This window comes from Leopardus geoffroyi, chromosome C1 (genome assembly GCF_018350155.1).
Source record: "Leopardus geoffroyi isolate Oge1 chromosome C1, O.geoffroyi_Oge1_pat1.0, whole genome shotgun sequence".
Taxonomy (NCBI): domain Eukaryota; kingdom Metazoa; phylum Chordata; class Mammalia; order Carnivora; family Felidae; genus Leopardus; species Leopardus geoffroyi.
Genome location: NC_059328.1, coordinates 197627984 through 197650156, shown reverse-complemented (window position 1 = coordinate 197650156; position 22173 = coordinate 197627984). Strand labels below are relative to the sequence as shown.

At 33.6% G+C, this 22173-nt stretch overlaps 1 protein-coding gene and 1 pseudogene across 6 annotated transcripts in view; one reads left to right on the top strand and one right to left on the bottom strand.

Annotated features, from left to right (window-relative positions):
• The window catches only part of ERBB4 (erb-b2 receptor tyrosine kinase 4), a 1138739-nt gene that overhangs the window by 94781 nt on the left and 1021785 nt on the right, over window positions 1–22173 (top strand). The window lies entirely within an intron of this gene.
• On the bottom strand, window positions 8456–8947 carry LOC123599775 (annotated as a pseudogene).

Sequence of the window (22173 nt, the reverse complement as noted above, 5' to 3'; positions counted from 1 at the left end):
TAATGACTGTTCTTGTACAGTTGTTTTTCTGGTTTGATGGTACTATCAATCCTCCAAATTTTATCTCCTCTCCAAACTACCACCTCACCAAAATTACGATTTTGATGGCAAATACATTAAATGTTCAGATTAGACAAGAGGATAACTGACATGTTTACAATATTGTATTTAGAAGTTGGATGTTCTGTTTATTCAGGTCTGCTTCTATTCATTCAGTAAACTTTATAGATTTATTTGTATGAGTTTTTCTCCTTTCCAGCTTATTGCTGGGAAGTCTGTGACTATATTATTATGAATATGATTTTTATTTCTTACTTTGGAAATGGAAATCTATTGATTTTTGCATATTTATATTTTTTCTGGCAAATATACTGAAAAATTGTATTAGTTCTAATAGTTTTCTTCTTTAATATCTAGGATTTTTATATGTGGATGATCATAACTGTAAATAATGATTTTTCTCTTCATTTTTAATATTTATTTATTTGTATTTATTTTGGAGAGAATTGAACTTCATGTATTATGTATGATACGGGGATGTTAACTGCCTTGCAAGACCAGATAAGCATTGGTAGTAGTCAATATAAGACACTTGCAATAGAGTAGGAATTCATTAAATGTAGCCATTCCATTTTTTTTTTTACAATACTGTCTATGACTTGTAAATTTTTAAGTATACTAAATGTAAAATGTCTATTTGATTAGTTTGCTTGCCAAAATATGCTATTTCCAGAAAAGTTTCACAACTGCATCCTGTAAGAAAATCATTGTGTGTTTTTAATTTTTGTTGTTTAAATGTGATTTAAAACATGACAAAAATGATTGAAGCAGTTATAGGGTGGTTAATAAGTAATCTTAATTCCACATTGAATTATATTCTGCTTTTTAAACAGCAAAGAAGTGTACAGCAGAAGTGCATTAAGTGTTAGCAAAACTATGGCTAACATTCTCTCTTTCCTAAAGAAAATTACATGGAACAGAAGGCAGGAATTTTTGTCCTCCATAGAAAGGTGGTTCATAATGAATACTTTATATTCATTGCATTGTTACTTATGAAATATCTGCTGACAGGGAAATGACTGAATAATATGGTATGTCACCTTAATGTAGTATTTTGTAGCCTTTAAGATAAAATTTTTGAGAAAATTGCACATAAATATAGAAAATAAATTTGATATGAAAAAAATAAATGGAACTCCAGGATAGTAAAATCATGTATGTAAATGGACAAAGACTGAGGGAGAAAATACCTAAAATGTTGAAGTTACAGGCACCTCAGAGAGAATGTGGGTTTGGTTCCAGACCATTGCCATCAAGAGGATATCCCAGTAAAGTGAATCAAATGACTTTGTTAGTTTCCCAGTGCATATAAAAGTTATGCTTATAGTATACTGTAACCCATTAAATGTACAATAGCATTATGTCTTTAAAAAATACATATTTAATTAAAATATTTCTAAAAAATTCTAACCATCATCTGAGTTTTCAGCAAATTGTAATCGTTGATCACAGATGGCCATAACAAGTGTAATGATAATGAAAAAAGTTTAAAATATTGTGAGAATTACCAAAATGTGACACAGAGTCATGAAATGAGTAAATGCTTTTGGACAAATGGCACCAACAGATTTGTGCAGCACAGGGTTGCCACGCACTCTCAATTTATAGCATCACAATAGCTGTGAGGCACAGTGAAGCAAAACAGAATAAAAGGGCTTGTAGGTGGTATCTTCCAGTTATATATTTTTTAATGAACAGGTCTACGAACCTAAAGCCCTTTTGGTTTTGGCATTATATAATAATAAGCGTCTTAACATAGGATAAGGAATAGAAGTCCACGTGAGGAGTTTCTGGGAAAGCCTATGTTAAGCAAGAAGGTGTTTCATTTATTTCATAACTTTAAGGGTTTCTTTCAACTATGTCATAATTAATTTTACTAAGAACTATTTAACATTTTTTCTAGTCAATACTAATTAGAAAATGTTGTTTTTTAAGAACTTGAAATTATAGAAACACAATTTACTAATTATTTTATATATGTGTTTATTCATTCAAAAAATATATCAAGTACACATATTACACACACTGCTTGGTAACTGTTGAATATGTTAAAGAATTACAAGTCACCATCCCTTATCTTCTAGTTGCTTACAGCTGAACGGACGTGATCAATAAGATTTGTTCACTAGACATTTTGCCAGTTGCTTTTTATATACCATCTTACAACCCAGTGGTAGTGGAAGTTTTCTCCTATATTTATGGGTGTTAAAACAGCTGAAAATGGTTACACACGTACCAAAGTTTATATAAGTAATTAATAGAGTTAGCAGTAGAACCTAAATCTGGCTCCAAAACCCATTTTCCCCCAGTACACCATGCGACACCTTATTGGTCCTTGTATACATTAAAATAGACTTTAAGTGTATTAAATTTACCTGTTGGGTGCTTTCTGAATTGTGAACTCTATTCTAGAAGAATATAGCAGTCACTTTAGTGTTGGCCTCATAGACATAAAACTCTAAAGGGGGCAAATAGGTATTCATAAAATAATATGGAGTATAGTGCTAAGTTTATGCCTAGAATATTGTATAAGCAGGGTTAGCGAAAAGGTTGGTCCACTAATAAACCAGGGAATCATGGTGGTAAAATACCAAGGTTACTTCCTGAAGAAGTTGATATTTTAGGTAAGTTTTAAAGGATAAATAAAATAATCAGATGAAGAGGAAGATGACATTTTTCAGTAAGAACTACAGAAGAAAAGGCATGGAGGCAAGAAATAGAATGTTAATGGGCCCAAGACTATACATAGTATGGTATTTCTAAGACACGAAGGGCAAGGCACAATTGGCTAGAGAATCGGGCCTAACAGGTAGACACCAACCAGATTTTAGTGAGCCTTTGTGACCTTCACAGGCATTTGAACATTATTCTATGGTGTAGACAATAGAGAATACTTTGGACTTTTTAGCAGGAGGGGTCACACTTAGAGAGGATGAGTTTCTCCTAAAATCTTACTTTTGACCAACTTTCCTGGTTTTCTTAAGTGTTCTGTATATCAGAACTTAGAGTATATAAAGAACCCAGATTAAAAGGTTTATCATCTCTGAGAACCTTCTATTTATAATATAATAGAGAACAGAATACTAGTTATCACAGATCTTAGAATTTAAAAATTCTTGTATAAACTACTATATGATAATAATATTACCTTTGATTTGTAATCCTCAAACAATGAAAGTAGCTGAAGTAAGGGAAATGCTGTCCAGGGAGCTTGAGTAAAACTCCAGCAGACTGCCCAACAATGATAAATCTTCTGCTCTTTGCTTGGTTTCTATAGATCTCCTTATTGTTAACAATTAATCTTACCATGAGATCATATGTCACATCTGGTCTCTAGTTTTTACAGGAATCTGGGATCTCTAGCCTTATTCTAATGCTTGTACTTATAACCTCTGATTTAAATGACCTCCAACCTACTCTTATCTCTGGTGTTTTGCGTGTGTCTATTCTTTGCCTACTGTCATTAATGATGAGACATTTAGATTGTCTATTTTAAGTCTTAATGGGTTAAAGCCTCTTCTGTTCGAGAAAGGTTTGGCCATTCCAACTATGTTTGTGGCATTGTTACTTTAACAAATATAGTTTGACTCTTCTTGAGTCGGCGTTAACTTTTATTCTTATTTGAGCTGAATAGATAAAATTCACTTACACATTTTCTCCCTATGTGTCAAAAAAAGCAAATAATATTCTATAAAACTGTGGCATTTAAAACTTGAATAAGATGTAGAGGGAAGGAGGCCCAGAGAGAAATGAAAATCTGAGTGGTTGACACAAGGTCACATTGCTACTTAGTAGCTATTTCTTTTATTCATTTTTTTTTCTCTTGAGGCAGTATTAGTGCATTTCTCCTGGAGATAGATTCCCCTATCAATGTAAGCTGGCTGAATCTTTTAATTGCTGTAATATATTTTCTTATCATATTTGGTGGATGTCAGCTATGGTTCCTTGGAGATAATGTGGCTTTGAAAATTTTATTTATAGAATGATGTTATATTTATTTCTTTCAATATATGATTTATAACTGATATAAACTTTTTAATTTCTAAATGAACTGATTCAGTTTGTTTTTAAGGTCTTAGTGATTGCTTTTTCTGCATTTTTTTTTTTTTATCTACCATGGTCTGTTTATATTGCTGCTACTGTTGAGTAGAAACCCTTTCTAGAGATTATGTGTACTAATTTATTCATCAATTTCTGGGCTTCTCTATATTATATACGATGATTGACAAATTTTTATGGCACATCTTCTCCCTGCTTTTATGATTATAATTACTTTGTTGTCTTGAGCTATGTATTGAATTTCCTATTCATTGAGCAAGATTCTCAAGAGAAAATCATTTCTAGGCCCTAACATATCTGGGAACTTTCTGGAATGTACCAACAGAGAATTATTTTTTTCTTTTTCTAGTATATTTAAACATAAATTCATAGCTGTGCAGTGTAGTTGTTAGGAGCCGTAACTTTGGGATCAGAGAGGCACAAGATCAAAGCCTAGCTCTGGAGCTTGAGCCAGGTGGACTTTTAAGACTATGTTTTCTTATCTAAATAATATTAATATCTGTCCTAGGGGTAAGTGTGAGTAAATGAGGAAATGTATGGACATTTTGTCTAGAGCCTAGAATTGAGTATGTGCTTAATAAATCTTTTATTATTAGTTTTATGCATGTTATCATTCTTACAAGTATAGATTTCTTATAATTATGTCCTTCATTTATTTATTACATTTTCCCATAATGGAAATATTAATAGGAATTTATATTAGCTTTTCTAGATTCAAAGAAGGAGGTTTTTTGATATTACCAATTTAGAATCCCAGAGAGTAAAAAAAAAAAGAGTAAAAAAAGCAAACAAAAAATGTGTGTGTGTGTGTGTACACACACACACACACACATATGTATATATACATATATATGTATATGTATACATATATATGTATATGTATATGTATATGTATATATATGTACATATATATATGTATATGTATACATATATATATGTATATGTATATGTATATATACATATACAGAGAGTAAAAAAAAAGTAAAAAAAGCAAACAAAAAAATGTGTGTGTGTGTGTGTGTGTGTACACACACACACACACACACACACATATGTATATATACATACACATGTATATGGAAATCAGGGATCTTTGGTGGTAATGGGTCATCCAGAAAGGGAAGTTTTCATTCAGGGATTAGGTGGAAGGCAGCTATGCTAACCACTATCCCACCAACACTGGGATTAGGTAGAACACTAGTAGATGGTACCTGAAAACAAGAAGGTGACAGGAGGATCATCAACATTATATTGTTCATAGTTTGCTCTGGTCATTCCATGATTTCAAATCGTAAGGTCTTAGATTTTTGGTTTTTTGTTTTATTTTTGTTTTTGCTTTTAGTTTTTGTGTCTTGTGAGACTTAGAAACAACATTGTCTCTTTCCTACAAGAAATATAAATAAATAAATAGCAGGTTATTTCAGTTATTTGATAAATATGCTTCTACTAAGTGGAAAAGTCTGGAGTTTGTATCAGTTTTTCCTCTTGAATGTTGTCTTCTGAAAATGGATAGAAGATGGAAAATCTAAAGCATTACAATTCTTGATATTTTTAATTTTTTTTTGTTTCTCCAACAAGTGGATTACAATTAGCTGCACACATTTTACATTTATTTTCTTGGTTGTAATAGGAATTATCGACATAGCAGAAGTGTGTAGACCTTGGTGTTTTGGTTCTGTATCCATAATGAGATTACAAAAAGAGTTAATTCTGGCAAATTAAGATAGGACATGTTTTAATTTTTAAAACTAGCCTTGGCACTACCACAAGACAAAGATTCAGAATTCCCTTTGAGAATGTAAAGTTTCATAAGGTCAATGTGTCTATGTGTATATGTATATGGGTAGGGTCCCTTGGCTCCATTGATTCCAAGTTATAAAAATAGTGTGGTTATTTTTTCCACAGACTCTCCATCCACACTCCTAAAGCCCCCAAGATTCTGTGCCAGGAGCATCTTTATCTTCTCCTATAATCCTTCTGGTAGATATTCCAAATATATAATGAGAGAAGAAAAGATAACTTTTTCTCAATCCCCAGTATTCTGAAGTGTGAAAGAAACTCTGTAGTTCCTGTAAGCATCATATAAGAACTTTAGGGATAAAATATTGTCATTTGATTATATCTCTTTTTCTAGTACCTCTCAAATTCAAAGACCTGTCGGTCACATGAAATCACATTTGTATTCATGAAGTCATGAGATTTCAGAATTCATCATAGCCACTGTGATTTAACTGTCAGTGATCCCTGGAACTCCAGAAGGCACAATTCAGATTACATTACCATGAATCCACACCACGAAATTCCATTGTGGATTGGTTATTCTCTTGCTGACTACTAAGACGTAAAATGATTTTTAACATGCATTTTTAAAGCATGTACAGGAACTGGAACATAAAACTACCTAATTGAGTCACCTTGCTTAATTTCACTTTGTGAATTATTGGTTTTCTGAGAGGTTGTTTAACGGCTGAGCAGAGAAAAATAATTCTCAAATTTAAAGTATCTCTTTGGGCATTCCTCTTTCATGTAATGACTCTGGTAGAGCGCATGACAAAATCATCAGTAAACACAGGCTTTGAGTTTAGAATGCATACTAGCATCCCATATAATTCATCCATCACTCCAGAGTACAGGGATTTCAATGGGTTTGATTTGTCATCTTGAATATTTGTGTCTTCCTGTTGACTTACTATAGAACCGGGAAATAATAAATGATATTTTCTAACATTCCAAGATATATATGTGTTCTTCATTGCCAGTAATTTTGTATGTGGATCAGAATTCTTCTAGGAAAGGATTTCTGTCAAGGACTTTTTTTTTCTTTCTTAGGTCAGTTTTTCTTTTTGAGGGCCTGGTGTGTGAACTGAAGAATAAATAGTCTGAAATGTGTATTAAGAAGAGATACAATTTACAACACTTTGTAGTTTGCCAGTTTTAAATGTGTAGATACATTTTTCTATAAAAACACAAGTGGTTGAACATGTTAGCCTTTTCAGAAATCATGTATAATTTCTAGCAGGAGTGAGAATTGTTAAATTTACCTCAGTGTCTTCTCAAGTTAAAAAATGTATATATACACATACATACATACATACATACATACATACATACATATATAGGAAAAAATGTTCTACATTTAACAGGAAGGTAAAAAGAAAGCTTTACTTGACTTCATATAGCTTCCACATGAATTTATACACCGGTAATGGATGCAAACTGGAGCTTGAATAACAATACCCAGCATGAAAATTCCAATTGGTGGAATTTTATAAAGTATTTTAGAAAATGTTAATTATATGAAGCCTGCTTATCAACAAGTGATGTCATTTATCTCCTGCAGTATAAAGTTTATAAAATATTATGCTTTAAGAATATACAGAATCTAATTCTTTATACTATAACATTAGATGCACATGTGTTATAACTAACTTTTCTACCACATAATCAATGCTGTGTAATATATGAGGACAGTAGTGCATTCTTAGGTTTGGAGATGATCATGGTGTTTATAGCCATCATTCTCTTTCTCACTGCCCATCTGAATATCTCAGGAAAGAGATGAGGCACGTTAATTACAGGAGTTATTCTTCAGTGAACAGACTAAAAGTAGTTCTCTCAGAGGTCGTTCTTAAAAAAAGTGTTGCCCTTCAAACTGCTATGGGTTGTTAATGATGTAAAATATGTTTCTTGAAAATACAGCTCAATAATTTGCAATGATGATTTAAAAATCTAATTGGATCCTTATCAACTAATTCTCAGTAAGTTAATGTAACTGCTAATTATTATTGGTGACATTTAGAAATAGTGAAGTCTAATTTTGCCTTTAAATTATAAAATTTAAGGCTATATTTATAGAAGCCAAATTATTTAATACTCATGAGGGGACATCTCCAATAGTATTGTATGTAGATAGAGTACCCATTAAATGATTAGATATAGCCTAGGATTCATAGTTGGGTATACAAGCGGCATGATCCTGGTTACTTACTATTTAATCATATTAAAAGTAACTGAAGAGCAAATAGCAAGTAGCAGTGAATTACGCAGAAACATAAAATTGTGTGTTACTTTTTTAAGGTTACACATTGGGGACACACGTTGAAAATTATAGTCTAAAATAGCTTTGTTAATAATACACTTCTATTTGTATTTCTTTTTTCTTTTAATTTTTTAACATTTATTTATTGTTGAGAGACAGAGAGAGAGAGAGAGAGAGAGAGAGAGCGCATGAGCAGGGGAAGGGCAGAGAGAGACGGAGACACAGAATTGCAAGCAGGCTCCAGCCTCTGAGCTGACAGCACAGAGCCTGACGCAGGCCATGAGATCATGACCTGAGCTGAAGTCAGATGCTTAATGGACTGAGCTACCAGGTGCCCCTCTATTTGTATTTCTTAATAAGCATAAACATTAAGGCCATTGGATTTTTTATTTTTTCCAAAAAGGCTTTATTACATAGAGAGGGGAGGGGCTCAGTCCTTCTTGGCTGCAGCTTTCCGCATGGCTGCAAGGACATTGCTCGGCTCCTCTCTCTTCCTCTTGGTGTGGATGTGTCCCCACCCTTTTCTTGATGAACTTAAGAGCGAGCTTGTCCTTGGAGACTTTGAGCAGCTCCATAGCTTTCCTGCTTGTAGGGAGTGAAGCCACACACCTCTTGGATCATGTCCCCCACGAACTTGGTATGCTTGGTAAGGTGCCCACAGTGGAGGCTGTGCCTAATCTTGCTCATGTTCTTGGTTACCTTCTGGCACTCCTTGAGGCCCACAGCCATAGGGTAAGTGCAGAACCATGGTTCCTTAATGGCTCCTGCGGTGGAATGAAGGCCATTGGATATTTTATTTCACCTCCTTTTAGGGAAAGCTATCCCTCAGGGTGATACAGAGAGAGGAAGATCAAAATAAACAGATTTCCTCGATTACTACAAGACAGTAAAGTGTTGTCTTTCCATGATTTTTTTATTCAGTTCAACCAATGTTTTAGTCATCAGAAATTAGTCATGGATAAAACAGCGAAAAATCCTTGGGGCGCCTGGATGGCTCAGTCGGTTGAGTGTCAGACTCTTGATTTCAGCTCAGGTTCATGAGCTTGAGCCTCAGTTTAAGCTCTGCACTGACAGCACAAAGCCTGCTTGGGATTCTCTCTCTCCCTCTCCTAGCCCCTTCCCTGCTCTCTTTCTCTTAAATAAATGAACTTGACAAAATCATTGACTTATTAGAGTCAAAGGAGACAAAATAAAATATATGAGACGCTAGATGATAGATGTTATAGAGAATAATAAATTAAAAAAAGCAATGAATGTTGGAACATTGAAATTGTAATTTTACATAAGGTTGTCAGGGAAAGACTTGCTGAAAAAGTAGCATTTGAGCGAAGATCAGAGGGAAGTAAAGAAGATGGTAAATCTTGGTGCAGGCTAGTAGAACAGCAAGTGCAAAGGCCCTGTGTTGGCTGTGTTAAAGGAGGTAGTAAGAACTGTGTGTATGGTGGGTAAGAATATGCAAGCAATGGGGTGCCTGGGTGGCTCAGTCAGTTAAGCATCTGGCTCTTGATTTCAGCTCAGGTTGTGATCTCATGGCCCATGAGATTGTGCCCCATGTCGGGCTATGTGTTGGCAGTGCAGAGCCTGCTTGGGATCTTTCTTTCTCTCCCTTTCTCTTTCCCCTTACCCTGCTTGTGTGCGCTCTTTCTCTCTCAAAATAAATAAACTTATTTTTAAAAATGCAAACGTCATTAGAGGTGGGGTTATGGAGACAGCAGGGTTAGGAAGGCATGTAATAGACCATGGATTTAATTTTTAGGCATATGAAAAGTTATTGTTCAGTTCTGAAAAGTTGGGTGACCTGATTTGACATACTTTCCATACTCTGGCTCTTTGGTTGAGAATAGACTGAAGGAGGTCAAAGGCAATAATCCAGGTGAGAGATTGTGTTGACTTTGTTGAGAGTAGTTGCAATGGAAATGAGGAGTGGGATTCTGGATACACCTTAAAGGTAGAGAGTCTGGAGGATTACTGAGAAACAGGGTGCAGGATTTCAAAGCAAAAGAGGAATACAAGATAATTTCAAGAATTTTTATCTGAGGAGGTGGTAGGATAGGATTGCCATCAACTGAGGTGAGATGAAGGAGATTGTGACATTTGCTGTTTGGGTGAAGTGTAGACCATGAGATCAGGAGTTCACCTTGTCATGTTATGCTTATTATGCTACCTGACATCCTAAAATGTTAAGTACACAGCTGGATATATAAGCCTGGAGTTCTGGGGAGAGGTCTTTCAAAAAGGGAGCCATTAGTATATAAATTTACATCCATAAATCCAGATGACATCATCAAGGTATGAGAAGCAATTAAGCCCACAGTTCCTCCCAAGCAAGGGCAATGTGGGCAGGCAACCACATCTTCTGTCATTTATACTGACATGACCAGAGTTGGAGACAGAAGGTCATTAATCAGTGCCTCAATTTCAATCTCTGTCTGCTTATTTTTCTGCCTTTCTCTCTCTGCCCCTGTCTCTTAATCTTTGTGTCTCAGAGATCTCTGTTTCTATTCACCTTGCTCCCTCCCTGCCTTTCCCCTCTTGCTTTGTCAAGATAAGATTAAACCCTTTTAGGAACTACTCTGTTAGTCATTGTCTTAGCTGCCTCACACTAAATAAGATTGTTGAATGGGATCTCAAAATGCACATAACAGAATTAATAGCTAATTAATCCTATTTACTAAGCATCAGCATTTTTATGGCACTTATGATCCTGATGACCAAAAATAATAATTCTAACATATATGGTTTGTGTTTATAAGAAAATAAAATGCTTTGATTTTTTTGTATTAATGACATAAAGTGAAAATTTTTGTATGTAGAAAGCATACAAAGTAAATAAAACCTACAAAGAGACATAATTGGCTTTAGAAGGTGATTCTTCATTTTGAGTAATTTCTCTTTATTTGTAGGTCTTATTTTGTAAAAACAAAAAGAAGCTATTCTGGCCTAAATACAATTAAATGTATTCAAAGTATAGATTTTAAAAGTATGGCTACTAGTTATATGTCATGTACACAGTTTTTGCAAATGCAGTTCTCCCTTAGGTAAAACACATCCTATATCTGTGTATTAGACACAAGTATTAATATAAGAAAAAAATTAATGTTTAAAGCCAAGATACATAATAAATACCAGACATGAATCTACTTTCTTTCATAGGCATGACTTTCTTTGAGGCCATTAACCATGTGGCAACTCGAGATAAATTTATGTAATATGGAACAAATAGCTGCCTTCACTCAACAACAGCCTTATCTGTCTGTCTGCCTCTCTGTCTGTTCATCCATCCATTCATCTACCTCCTTATTTACTTTTGTTTTCATTATAAATTAAATTTCTGAAACATTTGATATTAAGTCAAAATGTGACACAAAACAAAACAGAATAAAACAGTTCTTCAGAAAGGCTTTCTATGAATTACTGAATCTTAGAAGTATGTTTTTAATATTTCAGTGGAATTCCTTTCACGTCCTCAAAATCATTAAGTTTCCTTTTAGTGGAAGTGCATTAAATATATATTTAACCTGTTAGATTTTAGCAAAGCAGATGATTTAATCTGCCCAATGAGTATATTTACCCAAATGGTTCCTTCCTCTTTATCTCTTTTTAGAGCAATGGTGCAATTCTATGAGTGAATGAATTCCATTCTTTTGCTTCCCCTCCAAATTAATGGTACAGAGTCAAAGACAAGTTATGATAGATATTATTATTAATATTATTAAACTCTTAATGTCATTAGTTATAAGAACCTGCTAACTCAAATTATACTTAATAGTTTTAAATTGATTTACAATTTTCATATTTTGTTTTAATTACATTCCACAACTAGGAATTTGTCAGTGTATTTTAGTCAAATATTAGAAAGTATTAAATATGGCGAACAGGCTCCAGAACCAGACCCATACAGATTTGAATCTAACTGCCATAATTTTATCTTGTGTTCTTTAACAAGATAATTATCCCTCTGTGCCTCAGTTTCCTATTCTATAAAATGAGAATAATAAAAGGACCTGTCTGAAAATACTGTAAAGGAGAAGGCTGATAATTCTTATAAAGTGTTTATTATAATGCATGGGGCAGATTAAGAGCTTAGTAAATGTTGGCAAATGTCCTATACAATTTTGGGAGAGGACAATTAGTTTTTTAGAAAGTGACCATCATTTCTGTATGCTCACCTACCCAAACCTATGGGATCCTTGGAAGATGTAAGGCTCCACAAGTTAAACAATTCTGGCTTTGCATTGCCACTCAGTGGAAGGCTGATGTGGGTGGATAATTATTCATGGACTCCTCTACTTTTTGGGTTTTGTTTAAGTTTATCCACTAATCCGTTTGGGAACCTACAGTAGGAAATCAGAGTGATAAAGGATAGAGAGGCTGGGTATTTGTTTCCTTGGTTTCCTCCCTGTGAGATCTTTATCTGTGTTCTTCAACAAAGGAAGCCGACTCTGTGAGACTTTCCTTGCTCTGTATATTTCTCTTCTTTGGTTTAGTTTTGTTGGGCCTGGGGCTGATGCCAGCACAGAGGAGCTGGTCTCATTTCCACACTATTCTTTGTTATTCCCCTGTACTGCTAACAACTTTATAAATGAATAGTTTTTATATTAACTTTCTTTGAATTATTCTAATTTGTTTGTGCCATCTCTTGGTTGCTAGGACTTTCATAAATTGGGGAATAAGCAAATAGTCCCCTGTAGCTAGGCCATTTCCTAAAAGTGCTGCCTGGGAGGGGGACTTGGGCTACTCTGTCTATATTGCCTAAGACTTCCCTTCTCCTCCCAGATTTAGTGTATTTTTTTTTTTTTTTTTTTTTTGTCTCTTCTTGATACTAATGTGTGGGCTTCACCCTAAATCCTTTCACCCTCCCTCTGGTTTAATCTTCTCAATGGTTTTAAAGTTTTTAAAGGCAAATACCAAGAAGGGAGTTATCTTTGGAAACCAGTGAGTTAAGGGAACCCAATGATCTAGCTATTTCCTTGGAGTTAAAGGAAGAAAAATATAGTGTTTATAAAAGATAACTTGATTCCTAAAAACATGAATTAAGAGACAGGTCTAATTACTGTGTATATGTAATTTTTTTTAAAAAAATTAAATTAAAATAAATTAAAAATTAAATTAATAAAATTAATAATTAAAATAAATTTAAAAATTATGTTTAAATATATAAATATTTATATATTAAATTAAATACATATTATACATTTAAGTGATATAAATATAAATATATTGTATATAAATATATTATTTCCTTTATTAAAAAACTTTGCCCAGTTTGTAAGTCATTCTTGAGCCCATAGCTTAATGAAAAATAAAGATTCCACAAGAGATTTGTCAGTTATTTTTATACTGTTGCAAAGATAAAGCTGATTTATCTAAGTAGGATTGAAATCCTATCTACTATATGCATTTCCAACATAAAGGCATTATTGTTCTAAGTTCTGTATTTATGTTATAAATGACTTCCAAGTAGTTTAAAAACTATCAGACCCATACAAATGAAGCTTGTAGAATTTGCTATTGCCCTCAGTCCCTCTTCCTCCTGTAGTTTTTCATGCATCCTACTTTTGTTCCCATTTCACTAGGCAAACATTAGCTTGTAGCTTATGCACCCAGTGTCCAAACCCCCCCCCCCACACACACACACACAAGCTGACATTCCCTGAAAAATTAAACAAGAGGGACCAAGCAAGAAAGGACAATTTCTTATAGATATACTGCATAATTTCCAATAAGGCTTACTAATATTTCTTTTAGTCTCTGGGTCCTCAAATCATTGCTAGTTTACCTACTTACAAGAGAATGAAATATATTTGTTGGAAAATGAAGTGAATTATATGATCAATGATATTTTATTTCATAATAGAAGTTTTTATGGTGTTTTTCCCAGCTGACATAAAAAGTATCCATACACTGCAAAACAATTACAAGCACTCACAATTATTCCAATACTTATTGTCCAAATTAGAAGAAACTAAAGGTAAATTTGAAGGCTTAAGGCCAAATAAGCAGTGGAGAGACTGGATACCTTTAAAAAAAAAAAAAAATATATATATATATAAATATATATATATATAAATATATAAATATATAAATAAATAAATAAATATATATAAATATATAAATATATAAATATAAATATAAATATATATATATGTGTATATATATATATATATATATATATATATATATATTTAAATTCAAATTAGTTAGCACACAGTGTAGTGTTGGTTTCAGGAGTAGAACCCAGTGATTCATCACTTACATGTAACACCCAGTGCTCATGGAAAGGGGGTAGATTTTAAAACTAGTGCAACTATTTGTGTGTTGGTTTTCTTAGGTCCATGCACCAGGACTGACAATATGATAAACTGTCATTTCTACCTTAAACCCTCACCCTTGCCTTTCATTTGCAAATGAGCAAGCAAGTGGCTTGTTTTTAACACATGGACCATTAACTGCCTTCTTCTATTTGCATAGTAATGATAGTGAACCAATGGTGATTTACTGCTTTAACTTGTATCATAAATAACAGATCATTTACGCTGCTAATTACACTCATTTCCATATCAATAATGCATTCTGGGTTGGGTTGGACTACTGCATTAGAAATGGAATGGAATGACAAATTGATTCTCCACTAAAATGATGTAAAACAGGTATCTATTACAAATAGATACTGTTAAGTAATGTAGATAAATACAAAAGACATTTTTATACACTATCCTGTAACTTGAAACACCCAAAAGTATAGAGATTTATCAGAAAACTATTGTCCCATGTAAAAGCAAAAGTGTTTAACTGTTGTTTATATCTGTTGAAGTCTGTCAGCACTTTTTGACTAGACTATCATAATCCTGAAACCTTTGTCTCCTGTTTACATTATGGGTGGTGGGACAATTAGCTTTTAGCTCCTATTATGTGACCCTAAACTGCACTCACAGTCTGCAAGGTATTTTTAAAATATAGGCTTTGCTTCAAAAGGGGTGATCATGAAAGTTTGTGAATAGGTGGTACAAACTCATTACTTCTAGAGAATCATCAAAGTTCATTCAGTAGATGCCTTATAGATCAGGGATATTACACACTCACACATACATTGCCTTATAGATCAGTGGTGTTACACACTCTCACATATATTGCATACTCATCATTAATATAAAAGTTCCTCAGAGTTCCTCTGTGTGTGTGTGTGTGTGTGTGTGTAGTCACATAAAGAGAAAGACAGAGGGAGAGAGAGGGAAAGAGAGACCCAGAAAGAGTGAGATGAGATTTTTTTGAGAGACTAATAAAATATCAGCTTCTTTGTTTCAGCCACAGAATAAAAATATTAAAACACATTGAAATACATAATTAGAAGAAAATACACTATGAGAAAGGACTAATCTGTACAAGCCATAGCCACAGTATTTTTAAAATAATTAGTTTAATATACATTTGGCAATAAAATGCAATCAACAAGTAACTACAACATCAGAAATTATAGTTTGAGATTTGATTTAAGCCCTCTAGGAAGAGTGATGTCACACACTTAAAAATGGGGAACAATGACAAATAATATATTTCCAAAGTTGTTAGAGTTTAAAATACTTCATAAAGAAGCTCAGACAATGTATAAATGAACATGGTGATGAAAAGTCTTTGTAATTTTTGACACCAAAACATTTCTGAAGATAAATGTTTTAATATGTGAAAATTGATTCAGAAGAAAACTGTATGATTATAATTGAACTGAGGAGCTAATAATTCACATGATTAGATGACTTATACAGCATATCAAGAATTTGCTGTATTAATATTAAGTATTAATATTAAGACAGTTAGTGGACAGGGGCAAAGAAATGAAAAATATATAAACTTTTCTGTTCCTCCAAATTGTTGTTTAAATGATGGGCATCAACTAGCAAGAAAATGCTAGGAAAGATTAACAATAGAGAATAAGCAGAGGGTTGATGGAGGGAGGAGGACAAGGGATTAAGAAGGGCTACATTCAACTGATTAATGGATAAAGAAATTGTGGTTTATATACACAATGGAGTACTACGTGGCAATGAGAAAGAATGAAATATGGCCCTTTGTAGCAATGTGGATGGAACTGGAGAGTGTGATGCTAAGTGAAATAAGCCATACAGAGGAAGACAGATACCATGTTTTCACTCTTATGTGGATCCTGAGAAACTTAACAGAAACCCATGGGGGAGGGGAAGGGAAAAAAAAAAAAAAAAGAGGTTCGAGTGGGAGAGAGCCAAAGCATAAGAGACTCTTAAAAACTGAGAACAAACTGAGGGTTGGTGGGGGGTGGGAAGGAGGGGAGGGTGGGTGATGGGTATTGAGGAGGGCACCTTTTGGGATGAGCACTGGGTGTTGTATGGAAACCAATTTGACAATAAATTTCATATATTGAAAAAAAAAAGGGCTACGTTGGGATTAAGAAGGGCACTTGTGATGAGCACTGGGTGATATATGTAAGTGATGAATTACTAAATTCTGTACTTGACACCAATTTTACCATATATGTTAGCTCGAATTTAAATAAGAAAATAAAAAAAATGGTAGGAGAGGATAAATGAAACACAGACACTTATCTTAAAAGTGTCATTCATTGACAGATTAATTTATATGTAGTGAAATGATGGAGATACATAGGTAACCAAGAAAAAGAGAGAAGTGGAGTTATGAATTGCTAGTAAATTTAGTTTTCCTCAGATGTGAATATTTCTCCCTGAATCAATATTACTTTTTATACTATAATATTTATGACGAAAATGCAATTAAATTTTATTTTAAATTTTTTTTTTCAACGTTTATTTATTTTTGGGACAGAGAGAGACAGAGCATGAACGGGGGAGGGGCAGAGAGAGAGGGAGACACAGAATCGGAAACAGGCTCCAGGCTCTGAGCCATCAGCCCAGAGCCTGACGCGGGGCTCGAACTCACGGACCGCGAGATCGTGACCTGGCTGAAGTCGGACGCTTAACTGACTGCGCCACCCAGGAGCCCCAATTAAATTTTATTTTAAAATATAAATGTATTTTATTTTGAGGAGGCTTTTTGATGTTATTGTTTTAGAAAACAACTGCCTAGTACTTTGGGAGAAGTATGCAATTACTTTATAATAATATATTGATTATTGGAAACATTTTATAAGGATACACACACATACACACACATACATACGTATACATTATGTGTCATTAGATTTTTTAAAATTTCAATTTCAGGGGCACCTGGGTGGCTCAGTTGGTTAAATGTCCGACTTTGGCTCAGGTCATGATTTTGCAGTTTATGAGTTTGAGCCCCACTTAGGGCTCTGTGCTGACAGCTCAGAGCCTGGAGCCTGCTTCAGATTCTGTATCTCTATCTCTCTCTGCCCCTCCCCACCTTGTGCTCTGTCTCTCCCTCTCTCTCAGATATAAATAAACATGAAAAAATTAAAAAAAAAAGTACTTTCTAAAAAATAAAAATAAATAAAATTTAAATAAAAAAATGAATAGTTAAGGCATTCAAATTATTCAAAATTCAGGGTGCCTCAGTGATTTAGTCAGTTGAGCATCTAACTCTTGATTTAGGCTCAAGGCATGATCCCAAAGTCCTGGGATTGAGCCCCCCATTAAGCTCTGCAATGAGCAGGGAACCTGCATAAGATTGTCTCTCCTCAGCTCACTCACTCTCTCTTCCTCTAAAATTAAAAAAAAAAAAAAAAAGTTGAAAACTCAAAGGTACAAAAGAAAACTCCCTCTTTGACAGTCCTCCCCTCACCCCTGTCTTTCAGCCACCCAATTTTAGTTTCTAGAAATGATAATGTTACTTACTATTTTCTTGGATATCCTTTCTGAGACACTCTATAATATATTTTTATATAATTACACATATAGATATATTTTTCTTACTCCCTTTTCACACAAATGATAACATATTGCAAATTGTGTTGTACCTTCCTTTAAAAGATATAATATGAAGACTGTTCCATATCAGTAAATAAAATTATTTTTTTTAATATATGGGTAAATGTCAGTATCAAACTAAAGGTTATTAAACATTGATTTTCTTTAACTTCAGAAGATTTGAGCCGATCAATAATGAGGTAGATTTATAAGACTAAATTACATTCTTGAACTTAGTATTATAATTATTTTATAATGACCTTTTCAAGAAAGCTTTAAAAAATCTGCTTACATCTTTAAAACATCATATATAAAAGGCAAATGTGACCATGAATGCCTGTATTCATATTTCTGGGCAATATTTTTTCGTGGGTACATAGTTAACATTAGCTATCACCTATCGGATTATTTTTCTATACATCATAAATAAACATAGGTCACTGTCTCTGGTAGAATAAAGTGATTGAAAAATTGATGAATGTCTTTCTGCTTACATTTTTCGTTCTGAAGACAAGTAAAAATTTTATTATGGACATAAGTAAATAAGGTATTTGTGATTTCTGTAAGTATATATTGAATTTCTCAACTGTTTGTTTCATAGCAGCACTACTTCTACAGCAGAACAATCTAGGTGCTAACCTAAGGCAATCTGGCTAGGTAAGCTACAACTATCAGTAGAGTGCACAACTATCAGTAGAGATTTGTTCTGGTAACAAATCAACTTGTTTTGTGTAGCAAGTTTGAATATACGTATTATTTGATGCATGACAGTGGAGATACATTTTAGGATATCACAGGACCTTCTTATTTTTATGTAGCCTTGAAAAGTTGTTCCCTTCTGATTGGAAGTGGGAGGAGAGCAGGCTTTTATGATCATAGATGCACTATACTCATTTCTTGTGGATGTATGTGGTTTAGCTGAATGGAGGGTAATTAGAAGAGTCAACAATAATAGCACAAAATTTCACTGATGTGTCCTCTCTAGTGTCCGGAATAGTCATTATTGTATAGCCTAGGCAGTGCTAGATAGAGAGTAAGTCTTCAATAAATATTTATTTAATAAATAACCAATCTATAGGTTTGAAAGTAAAAACAAAGATTGTCTTTTTGGTTCCAATAACTAAGTAGGCATTTTAATCATAGGAAGGCCTGTATGAAACCCAAGGAGACAGTGGGAGTGGGGAGGAATTTAAAGATGAGTTGTCAAAAGATACCTAATAACTATGAGGAAAAAATTAAATATGATTAATAATAGTTGTAGTTGAGAAGAATTATGGATTATATTCTAAAATTTGTTATTTTTAAACATTTGATCTTATGTGATTAAACACAGACTGCCAAAATGCTATTTAGATTTTAATAATATATTTTGGTGATTAAAAAAATACTATTGAGCCAATCAGGACTACAGACAAATCTTCCCATCAGTAGTTCAAGTCACATGGTCAAGTAAGTGTCTGTACACACCTAGTGAAAATGTACCTTAATCAAAGGTTCTCTTTGCCCAGCATATCACCTTTTAAAAAATTGAATACACAAAACGAAAGCTAAGAAGAGAGAGCACCAAATGCACAGATTTTAAAGAATGTTAAAAATAGATGCACGTGCAGAATTATAATTATTGTTAGTTTGCCTATGCTGTGTAGATAGCAATTACTTAGTATTAATAATTTTCACATATGTATTTGTACACTAATCCAGAAGCTCACAGGCAGATATCCCACATGTAAGTAAAAATAAGTTACATGCATGCCATACTTACTTCATGCTCCTACTTGCAGTGTGAACTGAAATTGATCAGTATGTCATTTTCCCAGTATAGATGAATGTAATATTACCAGTGGTCACCAGCTCTTGACTACTTGCTGAACTTTATATATGGTCTTCTCTCTTTGCCTCAAAGGTGATACCTCTTCTGTGATTCAGATTGACACTGTCAGCTTTGGGCACCTTCTGATGTCACTTTCTAAAAGACAGTAGCTAAATTACAAAACTTTAGTTGAACACTGCATGTGGTGACTGTAATATGTTTTCTGTCCATAGGATTGTTTCTCTTAGTATGCTTATCATCTGTATTTGCTTGCAATTGGGTTGTGTTTTTATTTGCTCTCCTCATAATTATCTCTGTGGAGTTAAGTATCATGAATATTATTATATCAGTAGCTCCATTCAGTACTTATTTACTCAGATTATCTTAAATTTTTGACAACTTTTGTTTCCCTTACCTTCAGAGACATGTCTAGTAAGAAGTTGCTGCGGCTGAGGTCAAAGGGGTTGTTACCTGTTTTCTCCTCTAGGATTTTGAAGGATTCCTGTCTTATATTAGGTCTGTCAACCATTTTGAGTTTGTTTTTGTATATGGTGTAAGAAAGTGGTCTAGTTTCATTCTTTTGCATGTTGCTGTCCAGTTGTCCCAGCACCATTTGCTAAAGAGACTTTTTTCCATTGGATACTGTTTCCTGCTTTGTCAAAGATTAGTTGGCCATACATTTGTGGGTCCAGTTTTATTCTATTCCATTGGTTCTCTATTCTTTTTCATTGGTCTATTTGTCTGTTTTTGTGTGTGGTGCATCTTTATAGCATATTAACAGTATTTGACCTAGAAGTCTTAGCTCAGAGTGGAATATACATTTGCAGGAAGCAAAAAGACCCCTAAAAATAAACAAACACAAAACATTATATAATAGAATATTGCTATGATCAATCCATTCTTTTAGCAAGCGTTTATTGAGCGAGGCACTGTGCCATGTGCCAAGTATACACTATGCCCTGACCTCATAATGCTTGCCATCTACCTGGAAAGAGAGCCATTCAGCCAGTAAGTGCGAGGTATGCCATGAAGGAAGCCCGATTGTTACCCTATCATGCTCTTTGTAATACTGGAAGGGTAGTTTATTAAGAAGTCTAAAACAGGACTTCAGAAATAATGAGACTGTACTTCTGAGTAAGATGCAGAATGGAACTTCTATAAGAAGGAATGCTTAAAGTGAAAAAGCAAAAACCGTGACTGGGAAGACAAAGACCTTTGTGGATATAATTGAGACTTTTGATTTGTTGAATGGGAAGACTCAAACAGATCCCATTCTCTATAATTAAAGCACATTATGTATACATTTGAAGAGGTAATTATAAGACCTTGCCAAATGAGTTAAAAATAATTTAATAAATATATTTATAAAGCAAGAAATTAAAGTATTTCCCTAAGATTTAAATTTCATTTATATTGAGCATAATGGTAGGCTGGGCATAGCTTGTCATTTCTAACATACCAAACATTAGTTTCTAAGTGGAAAATTAAATTGTGCAATATTGTATTTACTTCTTGAAACCATTTTCAAGATACATTAATATATAAGAATATATACTTGACTATATTTTTGGTGAATAGTGTATATAGTATTTCTGAAATTTGGATTTAGGTATGAATGTTATAAAATAGAAATATCTATCATGATAATCTACTTAGGTATTAAGAAAAGGCATGAATGTCCGATATTCTCAGAACTTTTTCTGAAAGCTCACTAGATATTTTAGGTTTCATAATGTATTCAGCAATATAATTTTTATAACTTTGCACTTAGACAAATCCATTTTAATGTAACAGGTATTTAAGAAATATATTGAACAAAATAGTGTAAATAAGTTAACTTACATTTAAAATTTTTCTTTTTAATGTTTATTTTTGAGAGGGCGGGGAGGGGCAGGGAGAGAGGGAGACAGAATCCAAAGCAGACTCCAGGCTCTGAGCTGTCAGCACAGAGCCTGATGTGGAGCTTGAACCCATGAACCATGATACCATGACCTGAGCTGAAATTGGATGTTTAACCGACTGAGCCACCCGGGTGCCCCATGTGAACATTATATTTTAAAGTAGAAAACACAAAAAAGCTTTCCTACTAGAGCCAGTAATAGTGTCGTAATGCATGAAATTTTACACAATCACAAATATAATCAATATTCTGGGTCCAATTAACTTTAGAACAGGACACTGATTAATTCCGTTCTAGGTATGGATTGATTGCATAATATATTCATGTGTCTTAAATCATATTATATAAAAGTGAATAAGGTGCATTTCACTCCTCTAACACATAGCAAGTCCTCGAAAATTAAGTGAGAAATTGGAAAATGAGTAAGTGA